At 37.7% G+C, this 11,534-nt stretch overlaps 1 long non-coding RNA gene across 1 annotated transcript; it reads left to right on the plus strand.

The window, feature by feature from the left end:
* Positions 1–3,901: 3,901 nt before the first annotated feature.
* LOC131419368 (uncharacterized) lies at positions 3,902–10,918 on the plus strand. Its single transcript, XR_009223206.1, has 2 exons — positions 3,902–4,058; positions 10,372–10,918. It is a non-coding gene; the product is annotated as an uncharacterized LOC131419368 (long non-coding RNA).
* The last annotated feature ends 616 nt before the right edge of the window (positions 10,919–11,534 follow it).

The following is an 11,534-nucleotide window of genomic DNA, read 5'->3' on the forward strand; positions in this document are numbered from 1 at the left end:
TGTACTGGCTTCCACGGGCCTTCATATTTCCTTCTTTGTCATCTTGGCTTGATGTCACGTTCTCTATTTGAAAAATCTCTCAAGATTAAACTAAGTCAGTGCTTAGTGTTCTTATGACAAAGCAGCTAGTTAAGGAAGCACACCCAAGTCCAGTCATCTCAGTGGAACTGTAATTTGCTTAGTTCTGTTTTGTGACATGAAACTTTTAATGCTGTTTTATTGTGATGAGACCATGCCTGTAATCTAAAGTAGGACTTTGCCGTCTGTGAAAAGTCAATAAATATAAAACTAAAATTTGTGATTGGGGTGAAGGATTTTATTGCAATTCCTGGTTATATCTTCACCTTATTCTACGCTCTGTTAAGATTTTCACTTTTGGCTAGGACTGGGTTGGAAGCCCAGACCACTATGATAAGATTTTATTTGCTCCCTGTAACTAACCATGATAGCAACAGCCTCAAGGATTGGCAGATTTGGTTCTGCTTTTGATAATCTGGGCATCGGTATTTTATGGTACAATATTGGTATTTTTTCTCACATCTGCTCAAATTTTCCAACTTAGGCTACCATTACATTGTCTCTTACTTTTTTGTTCTGGCTCCCAGGTGTCTTTTGGGACCTCTTGTCAATCTCCTGCTTGGTGTGTACTCCAGGGGACAGCTTTTTTCTGGCCATTAGTGGAACTCAAATGTATACCCTGTAAATGCTGGATATTAGTTAAAATCCACAGTTTCACTCAGATTGTATTAATATCAATTGTCTCCCCTCCACCGGTCCCCAACATTCTTTCCTGATAAATCATTACATTTCAAAGCCAGACTTAATGTTCTTTCAGGATCCCAAGTTCTGGACGCATCTGAGTCCTCCTGTGTCTAGGTACACTCCACATTAACCCAGCCTCAGAGCCAACTGCTCCCCTCGAAGCAGAGAAATTCCTTTCCTAGTTTTCCTCACTGCTACGTTCTCATTTCTCAGTTGTCTTAAGCTGAGCCTTTGTGCTTTAGTTAAGCACTTTTTTTGTGTAAACATTCATCTTTTCTAATATTTTTAGTATTAAATTAATAATAATAATTAATTATTAATGACGATAAAGATCTTTGTATCTGCAGGATTAATTTCGTAGGAAAAATGACCAGAAATTAACATGCTAAATTAAAAGATGTAACTATATATGTATGTACATATACATTATATTGCATTACATTTATATGTTCATATATATACATATATATGAATACATTTAAATGTACTTTTTAAGAGACATTGCCAAATGACTTTCCAAGAAATGGATTTATTTCCAAAAGAGGAATACACATTTTATATAGTTTTATAGCCTATATTTTTCACGAAGTATATTATGCTCATTTTCTTACATTTTTTAAAGATGATTTTTTTAAAAAGTGACCATCATATGGGCATACCATAATTTGCTTAACCATTGTCCTATTTTTAGACATTTATTTCTACATTTTTTCCTATTATAAATAAATAAATGTTGCTCTGTGTGTTTATTAGAACAAATTCCTAGAAGTAGAATTACTGAGGCAAAGGATTGGAATATATTAAAGCCGTTAATAATACTCAAAATATTACTAAATAATGATAATGACACTAAATTGGCCTCCAAAACGATTGTAAGAATTCTTACTCCCAAGAGTATGAGTCTGCATATTTCACTGCATTCAATTCAGAGAATTTTTATTTTATTTTTGCCAATTTGATAAGTGAAATTCTCATTGTATTATTGACTGTGGGAGATTGAAATGAATAGCTTAGTGGCCATATTATTAATTTAAATTTTTGCTCATGTCCCTTTTCACTTTAAAATAAAATTTCTGTTTTTCTTATTTCTTATTGTTATAATCTGCAACCAACCGAAAGCATATGAAGATGTACATTTGATTGGACCCTAAATACAATTGCCTAAATCAGAAAGCTGACTACCCGTGTGTTCTTTGCCTTGCTTGCTGCAACCTGCCAGGTATAGTGTTATATTCATATGAGAGACCTGATGATAGTGATAGCTTGCGGGAGGGAGAGGAGTAACTCAAAGCATTCAGAGGAGCAGAAAAGAATAAGAGAACAAGAATGACCTTTTTAAAAAAATTTTTTGAATTTTTTTTTTGGTGAGGGAGATTAGACATGAGCTGACATCTGTTGCCAATCTTTCTCTTTTTGATGAGGAAGATTGGCCCTGAGCTGACATCTGTGCCCATCTTCCTCTACTTTGTATATGGGATGCCGCCACAGCATGGCTTGATGAACAGTGTGTAGGTTCACGCCTGGGATCTGAAACTTCCAACCCCGGGCTGCTGAAGCAGAGCACAGAAACTTAACCACTATGCCACCAGGCTGGCCCCAAGAATAACCTATTTTTAAAAATGCAAAAAAAAAAAAAAAAATGTTTTTCTTGTGGGGGATGTCGGGTTGTTTTCACATATGAAAAGAAATGGATATTCATCACTATAGAAGATCCTCCCTTCAAGAAGCTTGGATGGAAGTTTCCGAATTGCATTTGGGAGGTTCTGGTCCAAATAATATGAATGGGATGAGGGTAAGAAAAACTAGGGCAGTGCTTAACTAACTGTCAAAATAGTAGGCATTGTAATTGTGTCTCACAGTGGGTTTTGGTTCTTTCAAGCTGGGGACCCAATTCCATTCTCTTCCTTACCACTAAAAATGGGTCATTTTAAAATATCTTAGCAGCTGTGAACACTGATGCAGGGCATGCTCTCAGAAAGCAGCAATGGTAGTAGCAGCCAAACCACCATAGTTCTGCTAATTTCTTTATTATTATTTTTTTTATATGCAGGAATCATGCTCCCAGAGAGAGCCTCTTGTCGTGTTCTGTGATATTTCCTTGCTTTCCCATGTAGGAGTTTTGATACTTCAAGTGTTCAGCTAACCATCAGCAGACACCCTTGGTCTGGACTTAGGAAAACACTGAGAAGCACAAGGGGGGGCTGCCTTGAAGAGGTCGTTACTGTGAATTCATGACACATGCCACAGATGTCTCTTGCATGGCTTGCTGATTCCTGGATGCCATATAAAGAATCTTGCTTAATCTATGGAAGAGCTATGAGGAAAGAGAAAGAGAGCAAATTATTGTTATTAAATGGCGGAACTTCACTTGGTTTACTTAGAGGATAAGCACCATTGAAGTCAGCCCCTGCTGGTAGAATCACTCAGGCAAAGCCCTTTAACAGAACATCTTATTATTTCTACTCATCCTAAAAGTACTTGTTTTCTAGAAGTACAGTCTTTTGGCCTAGGCCTGTGGGGTTGTGGACAAAATTTTATATACTAGGAGACGTAATTTTCTCTTCTATCAAGAATGATATACAAAACAACAGGTAAAATTTTAAACAGTATATTGTCTAAATCTTAGTATTTGTATAGAGGCTCAGCTGAGGAAAGTAACTCTTAGAAGCTTCATTATCACCTGAGATTCTGATAAGGAGAGCAGTGTCTGTTTAATGCATAAGAGTTTATCGCCGGGTGTAGCTGTTGCTTAGATGGCTCTGGTGGGAAGGGAACGTTCTATGAATGATTGCTTTCTAACTTTCTTTTTACCCTAGAATGGAGGGAAGAACCCTATTTTACAGATGAGTAAGGTAAAATCAGTCAAGTTAAGCAGCTTGCTCAGAGACCTGCTGCTACTAAGTGATTTGCCTGAAATTTGATTCCGGACATATTCGGCTCTAAATCTGTCCCAAGTTGATCTGGCTCACTATAAACACACAAAAGCACGGAGTAGCCAGTAACGAGGCAGGAAGAGGACGTCTCAGTGAAGGTCAGTGAGAACTGAGAGGGCAGCTTGTGGGACTCAGGAACAGCCCTCCCTGCACGCATCTGACTGCCCTGGTGGTTTGTAAACTTTCACCTTTATCCAGACTCCCCAGCGATGGAAAAATTAGTGGAGGGGAGAAACGGCCCTGACAAGGAATTTCAGTTCTGACTTGAGAGGATATTTACCCAAGAAGAAACTGCTTTAAAGGGGAAGACACTGAGTTATTTCACTAGGCAAGTGTTACATTTTGAATGGAATAGGTTAGAAGGTAAGTTATGTTTAGACAATTATCGGAGTTAGATATTTCTTTTCTATATATAAGTTATAGTGTGTAAATTTCAACCTCACTATAAATGTGTGTTATATGTGCTTTATAGGCAGCCAGAAATTATATTTATTCTGGTTGAATAATGTATTTTGACCGTAATAATTTCTCTTATGAACTTAAGACTCATATTTACATCTGCCTCCTCTACATATCTGCTGGAATTTTCCATATATCTGAAATTCAACGTGTCTAGAGGTCAAGTCTTTATTTCTACCTGAACTAGCCTTTTTCCTTGTAGTCTTTATCTTGATAAGTGGCATTTAGCCAAATTTGAAACACTAGTTCCATTCTCTTCTAACTCTCCTTCCTCTCCCTCAACCAAAATATTTAATTATAAAGATATATGTGTATATATATGTATACACACATCATATAGGTCTATATAGATAGATATTAATTTCAAGGAATTGGCTTATGCAATTGTGGGGGCTGGCAAGTCTGAAATTTGTAGGGCAGGCATGCAGGTTGGAAACTCTTGGGCAGGACTCGATGCTCTAGTCTTAAGGCAGAATTTCTTCTCCCTCAGGGAAATTATAGTTTTGCTCTTAAGGCCTTTATGATCTTTTAGCTGGTTGGATGAAGAAGCCCACCTCGCTATTGGGATAATCTCTTTTACTTTGGTTGACTAAAGTCAACTGACTGCAGATGTTTACCATATTTACAAAATGCCTCTACAGCAACACTAGACTAGAGTTCCATTCAACAGGTACTATGCTCTAACCAAATAGAAACATAAATGTAAGCATTATACCCATACAATTTCTTAACAATTTTCTGAGCATATCAGTAAACATTTATCAACAACTTACTGAGTTCTTGTTAGTTCCAGATATTATGTTTGCTGTTGTGGATAAATGAAAAGTAAGACACATTTCCTGTCCTTGAAGAAATCACAGTTCTAGAAATGGAAATTGACATCTAATCAAATACATTATAATCATTGCAGTATGAACAAAGTGTTACAACACTGGAGAGGAGATAGTGACAATACTCTCTAGAGAGTTTACACAAGAGATGTTTCTATTCAAAGCATCTCTAAATCTACTGTTGCAGTTCATTGTCACACCTGTAACCCAAGTTCTCTCAGCAGGAGCTGGAAAATTGCTATATCCTCCTAAGGGCTCTTCCCACCTGCACTTTCAGTCCTCTCCTACCTCCACCTTGCCACCAGATTTAGTGTGCTCTCGTACACCTGATTATGTCTCTTTCTTGGTTAAAATGCAATGGCTCTGCATTGCATATAGAGTCCAAATTCCTTAGCATGGCATAAAAATTCAGGACTAGATGGCCCCATTCTATTCTTTTCAGATTCATTCAGTATTTCCTTTCCCTCAAACATACACTCCATTCTCCAGCCTCAATAAATGGCTTGAAATTCTCTGAACCTATATTTCTTTTCTTTTCATATCCAAACATTTTCGCACACTGCTCTTTTTTTTAATTGACTCACACTGTTCTTTTTTGTCTGGAATGCCTCCTTTCCTACTTTATCAAGCAAGGTTTTATTTATTCTTCTAGACTCAAACTAAATATCTCCTCTTCAGTGAGAGTTTCTTCATCTCTGAGTGCAGTTAGTTGCTCTCTCCTCTGTACTTTCATTGTTGCTCATACACTGTTATAATTCATACAGTGTGTATTTGAATTATTTGTCTTTCTCTCTTACTAAACTGTGAGCTCCATAGTGGCAAGAGCTATATTATTAATTTTGCATCATTCTTTCTTCTATGTGGAGAGTCGGACCTCGAATATGTTAGATATTTAATATATATTTGTTTGTTGATCATTAATTGCACATTTTTCTAAAATAGTGCCTCAATATTATTCCAAGTTAATGTTGGACACTAAAAACAAAGCCTAATCCTGTTTAGAATCATTCCTGATAATTAGGTATTGTTTCTTGTCCTTGAAATGGAAGCTGCATTCAAATTTTGAAGATTTGAGTTTAAGTCGTTATCACTTACCATGTAAACTTGATTGAACTAGTTCATTGCTCTGAATTGGGTTTCCTCAAACATTATCTGCTGCATAATATTAAGGAAATGAAATTAAATAATGTGAAACTTTGTAAATGGACACCCTATGTAATCATCACTGCTGTTCATGAAGCTACTCCCTGCACAGTGATCCTGTGGACCCTGCATGCATGGAAGATGACTCATTCCATCATCAGATCATTTTTATATCATTTGAGGGGAAATTTTTTTCTTCTTTCTTTATCTTGGTCTATGAGGAATAAAAATTAAATTCCCTCTTTGCTAAGAGACTTAGGGAAACATATACATTTCTTCTTGTTTGGGTTTGTTGAATCAAGACCGAGGGCTATATAATCCAGATAATTTCCTATGTGGTATCTTATTACAAGGCCAATTATCATCCTTTTCTCCTTATCGTTGTGTATCTGAGATTAAAGGCTTAAATGGCAATAGGGATTGCTTTGTACACTAGGGACAAACACTGAGTTTTATTTCTTTTTTTTTTTAATAATTTTATTTATTTATTTATTTTTTCCCCCAATGCCCCAGTAGATAGTTGTATGTCATAGCTGCACGTCCTTCTAGTTGCTGTATGTGGGATGTGGCCTCAGCATGGCCAGAGAAGCGTTGGTGCATGCCCAGGATCCGAACCTGGGCCGCCAGTAGCAGAGCTCGCTTGCTCGCTCACTTAACCACTAAGCCACGGGGCCGGCCCTGAGTTTTATTTCTTAAGTGCATATGAAATATGTGCCTTAAAATATTTAATGAGCTTGTATCTAATATATAAAATACAAAATAAACAAAATACAATACCTATTCGCAAAGAACTTGTAGGGTACGGGTGTATTGAAACGTTCTAACTGGAGAACAACAATGAACTTATTCAGAAGTGCCAAAAACATACATTGACTTAATTTTATGGATTAGATGTATTTAAACAGCAGACTTCATAATACTAATTCATATTCACGACATTTGAGGTTTCTTCATACAGGAAAAAATATTAGTGTTAATCTATCACAAATTTAAAGGAAATTGTGATTCTGAAAATAAGTCATAGCCGCAGAAATAAATCAATCCTACTAAAAATCCTGATCCCCTGCTGAAAGCTTTATAGGAAATATTTTGTTGTTGTTATTGTTGCCTGATCTTTTAAACTCAACCTATGCTTTTATAATTCTCAAAGAAAATCTGATATCATTTAATATGTGTGTATTCCTGAAGTTATAATGAAATCAAAATGAATCTTAATGTACCAGGTAGAACTTGTCATTTTCAAATAGTTCATATCTTAAATGACTATTTCAAATGTATTTACAATCCACCATTGGATCTTTGTGAACTGGGAGAACACCAGTAGTTCATCTCAACGATGTCTGTCTTGATTTGCACACCTGTTAGTACTTCCTGACTCCTCAGGAAATGCCAACACACACCTTTCCAAACAAGCCTGTGGATTTTCCTACTGAAAGGTTGTGCCCAATGTGAGTATTTTCTCCCTTCCCCTAATTAAGTCACTATAATGCAGTGCTGAAGTATGTGGGCTTCGAGCCAGCCATTCCTGCCTCAGTCACTTTCTAAAGCCAAGCTAGCAGGTGAGTTTTTTATTTTTCTGAGCTGATTTCCTCACAGAGTTGTCATATGGATCCAATGAGCCAATATGTGTAAAGCAATTTGCAGGATGCCAGGCACAGAGGGGCACAAATATAGCTCTGAGTTATGTCTCTCTTGAATTATATCTCTAACTAGAAAATCTGAATGGTTTGTTCTGTATAAAAACCAAAGGGAGATGATCCTGGGCAGAGTATTTATGGGTGAACCTTTAATTCTATGTTCTCAGTTTTATAGAGAAAGTCCTGCCTCTGACTTGGAATCAAATGAAATAATAACCTAAATTCTGATGTCAAAATAGAAAAATCTCTGATCATTGAATAACCATTGAATGTTAGAGCTGGAAGGGATCATACAAATGACCTAGGATGATCTCCTCTCTTTAAAAATAAGGCATCTGATGGGCCGGCCCCGTGGCTTAATGGTTAAGTGCTCGCACTCTGCTGCTGGCAGACCAGGGTTCGGATCCCGGGCGTGCACCGATGCACTGCTCCTCTGGCCATGCTGAGGCCACGTCCCACATACAGCAATTAGAAGGATGTGCAACTATGACATACAGCTATCTACTGGGGCTTTGGGGGAAAAATAAATAAATAAAATTAAAAAAAAAAAAAAGGCATCTGAGACTTGAGAGGTTAAGTGACTTGTCTATGGTTATGCAGCTGGGGAGTAGCAAGGTAGGGAGCTCCACTTGACTCATTCTTGGAAAGAAACATGACTCAGAACTTTTGTCCTCTTTAGCCCATTAATGCAGCAGATTCATCTAATAAATAAATAGATTTATCTAATAAATTTAAGATTTGAATTATACCTAAACAATATTTAAAACATGAAAGACTCGTGTGAATAAGGTATTTTACAGAACAGAACTCCACTGCTAATTTATTTTCATTCTTTATTTTCTACTAGGACGGAGGTATATCAGATTGGATGAGTTTATTTGTAACTAGCTGACTCCGATGAATTTATATGGTACCCGATTTAAGTACTCCCACTCTGCTCTCTGAGGACTTAGTGTCAGCAAGGAAAGCTGGCATTAAAGTCAGAGCAGATGTGTGATCATTGCCTTCTCCCTAGCTTGGCTCGAGCTGTTGGTATAATCACTAGTCTACTCTAACACTCAATTTTTGGATCACTGCCTTAAAAAATAATAACGTTCAGAATGAGAATTTGGTTCAGCAATTCCACCCCAAACAGAATGATCCTTTTTACATTTGGTTGACTAGGAATTCTGGGAGGAACAGACAGGCTAAGCAGGCATGTAGTTGATATAATTTCTCTTCTTTGTGTGGAATCGTGAGTGCTGTCTCCAGAAGGAAGTATCCCTATGGATGACGTATGCCTTGCACATGAAGTTTGTTGTATGGGTCCGACCCTGATTTCATCTCTTTTTCTGTGTATTTAATACCTATTTCCCTACTAGAGTGGCTATTCATTGTGTGTGTTCTTTTTATTCTGAGTCTCCCAGGCAAGTTTAAGCAAGCAGCAAATGTTGAAATGGGTTTCTCCAAAGTTTAAACATGGTAATGGTTCATAGCATCTGCCCAACTTGCTGTAGCAGTGTTTTCATTCTAGCTGAGCAGATTCTGAGGAATCTTCTTATAGTTTTCAATTTGATTTATCTCATTTGGCATAGCTATTTCTATTTATTATGTTTTAAAAGAGGAAGGGACGTCAATTCAACGCGGTAAAAACCGTGAGCAGTATTCTGGAGGAGCCAAGGAAAGTCATATAAAAGTCAAAATGATGGGTTGCAAACAGGGCATCACAAGCCTAAGAGTAAATCTTATTTGAAGCAGGGATAGAATGAGATATATTTTAGCCATTTGAATTTATGAAATAAAGTCTTGTCACTTTAACATTAAAAGGTGGTTCAAATAATCCAGAAATCAATGACAGGATCACTCACTTGAACTATGAGAGTAACAAATGTCAAATTTTTGAGAGAAAGATGCTGTTAGGGGTTTTTTACAATGTTCTGTCCCAGCGGAAACTTTCCATCTTGATAAGGTGCCTCCAACCTTTCTCTGTGCTTCTCCTGTAGCAGGAATTCTGGGTCTGAAATGAGATCAGATTTTTAAGTTGCCACTAAGTGAACATCATTTAGCATTTTCATTCCTCTGAAAGGACTCGTCAAGTAATTGCCCTCTAATAGCAGGCAAGCAGGATGACAAGCAGGATGAGGCATCATGAAGCTAATGAAAATTTAAAGTGGTCTCCATTTTCCGTTGGCTTGGGAAAAGCTTGTCAGAGCAATGACACACCCTCCAGAAAATGAGACACTTCCTAAAATGATTGAAGCAAAGACATGCACAAAGCAAGATAAGTCTTGTTCCCCAAAGCATAGTGATGGCTTAAACTTGACAAATTCAAAGACAAAAAGTCAGAGATTAAGATCTCTATATCTGAATAGAACTGATCTTGTCTATAAGCAGGAATCTGATACAAAGATGTCTATGACACCTTCACTAAATTTATCTGCTTTTAGGTACTGTATCAAGCCTACATATTTCTGAACCTGTCCTCCCAAGAGATTTTCCTTAGCTCTAACTTCTAGTCCTAAAAAATATTTAAATTGTATTAAGGAAGGAAGGACACTTTCTTAGTATGGGTTTACCCGAAATCAGACCCTGAGGCAGGGTAATAACTTCATATGTTTTATTTGGCAGGTGATCCCAGAAAGCACAGGAGAAGGCATGGGGAAATTGAGAGAGAAAAAGAAGAAAAGCCAGTGAAGACAGCATGATTGAGTGAATTACCAGTGTGGATGATTGGGGCTCAATTTCTCTGGGGATCTTTTGAGAAACCATAGAGAATATACTTCAGTATCCTCTCACCAAGGGAAGAGGAAACTGGATTATTTATCCATGATCTCTCATCCCTTATTGGTTTAGGGTTACCTGTCATCTTCGGCTACCTTGCATGCAAGTCGAACAAGCTCTTGTGGAACTGGAGAAAGCCCTCGGAGAAACAGAAAGAATCGACACTTGGGAGCTCCACCCTCATGTCCTAATCACCTCCTGAAGGCCTCACCTCCAAACAGCACCATATGGGGGATTAGGTCTCAACATATGGATTCTGAAGAGACATAAATATTCAGTCCATAGCATGCCACCCCTGGCTCCCCCAAATCCATGTCCATCTCGTATATAGAATATATTCATTCCATCCCAATAGCCCCCAGAGAAAATATCCAATAAAGTGTTGAATATTTGAGTCTGGATCTTGGGAGAGTGTCCCAGCTGGTGATATATTTTTTAGAGTCATCAGGAGATGACAAAAACCATAGCTTTGGTGAAATTAGCAAGGAGTTTATGTAGTATGAAAAGAGAGGAGAACCAAGCAAGGAGCTTTGGGAATACCAGTGAGTAAAGAGTGATGGAGGAAGGAAGCACACTGCTACAGTTTGAATGCTTGTGTCCTCCAAAATTCATATGTTGAATGCTAACCCTCAAAGGTGATGGTATTAGGAGGTGAGGGCTTTGGGAGGTGATTAGATCATGAGGGTGGTGCCCTCATGAATGGAATTAGCATTCTTATAAAAGACCCTGCAGACATCCTTAGCCTCTTCCGCTATGTGAGAAGACAGAAAGAATACGCTGGGTATGAACCAGGAAGAGGGCCCTCACCAGAATGTGACCATGCTGGTGCCTTGATCTTGGACTTCCCAGCCTACGGAACTATGAGAAATAAATTTCTCTTATTTATAAGCCACTCAGTATATGGTATTCTGTAATAGGAGCCCAAACAGACTAGGACAGAAATTGGTACCAAGAAGTGGGTGCTACTGTAACAAATATATAAAAATGTGGAACCAGCTTTGGAGCTGGGT

This window comes from Diceros bicornis, chromosome 21 (genome assembly GCF_020826845.1).
Source record: "Diceros bicornis minor isolate mBicDic1 chromosome 21, mDicBic1.mat.cur, whole genome shotgun sequence".
NCBI classification, from domain to species: domain Eukaryota; kingdom Metazoa; phylum Chordata; class Mammalia; order Perissodactyla; family Rhinocerotidae; genus Diceros; species Diceros bicornis.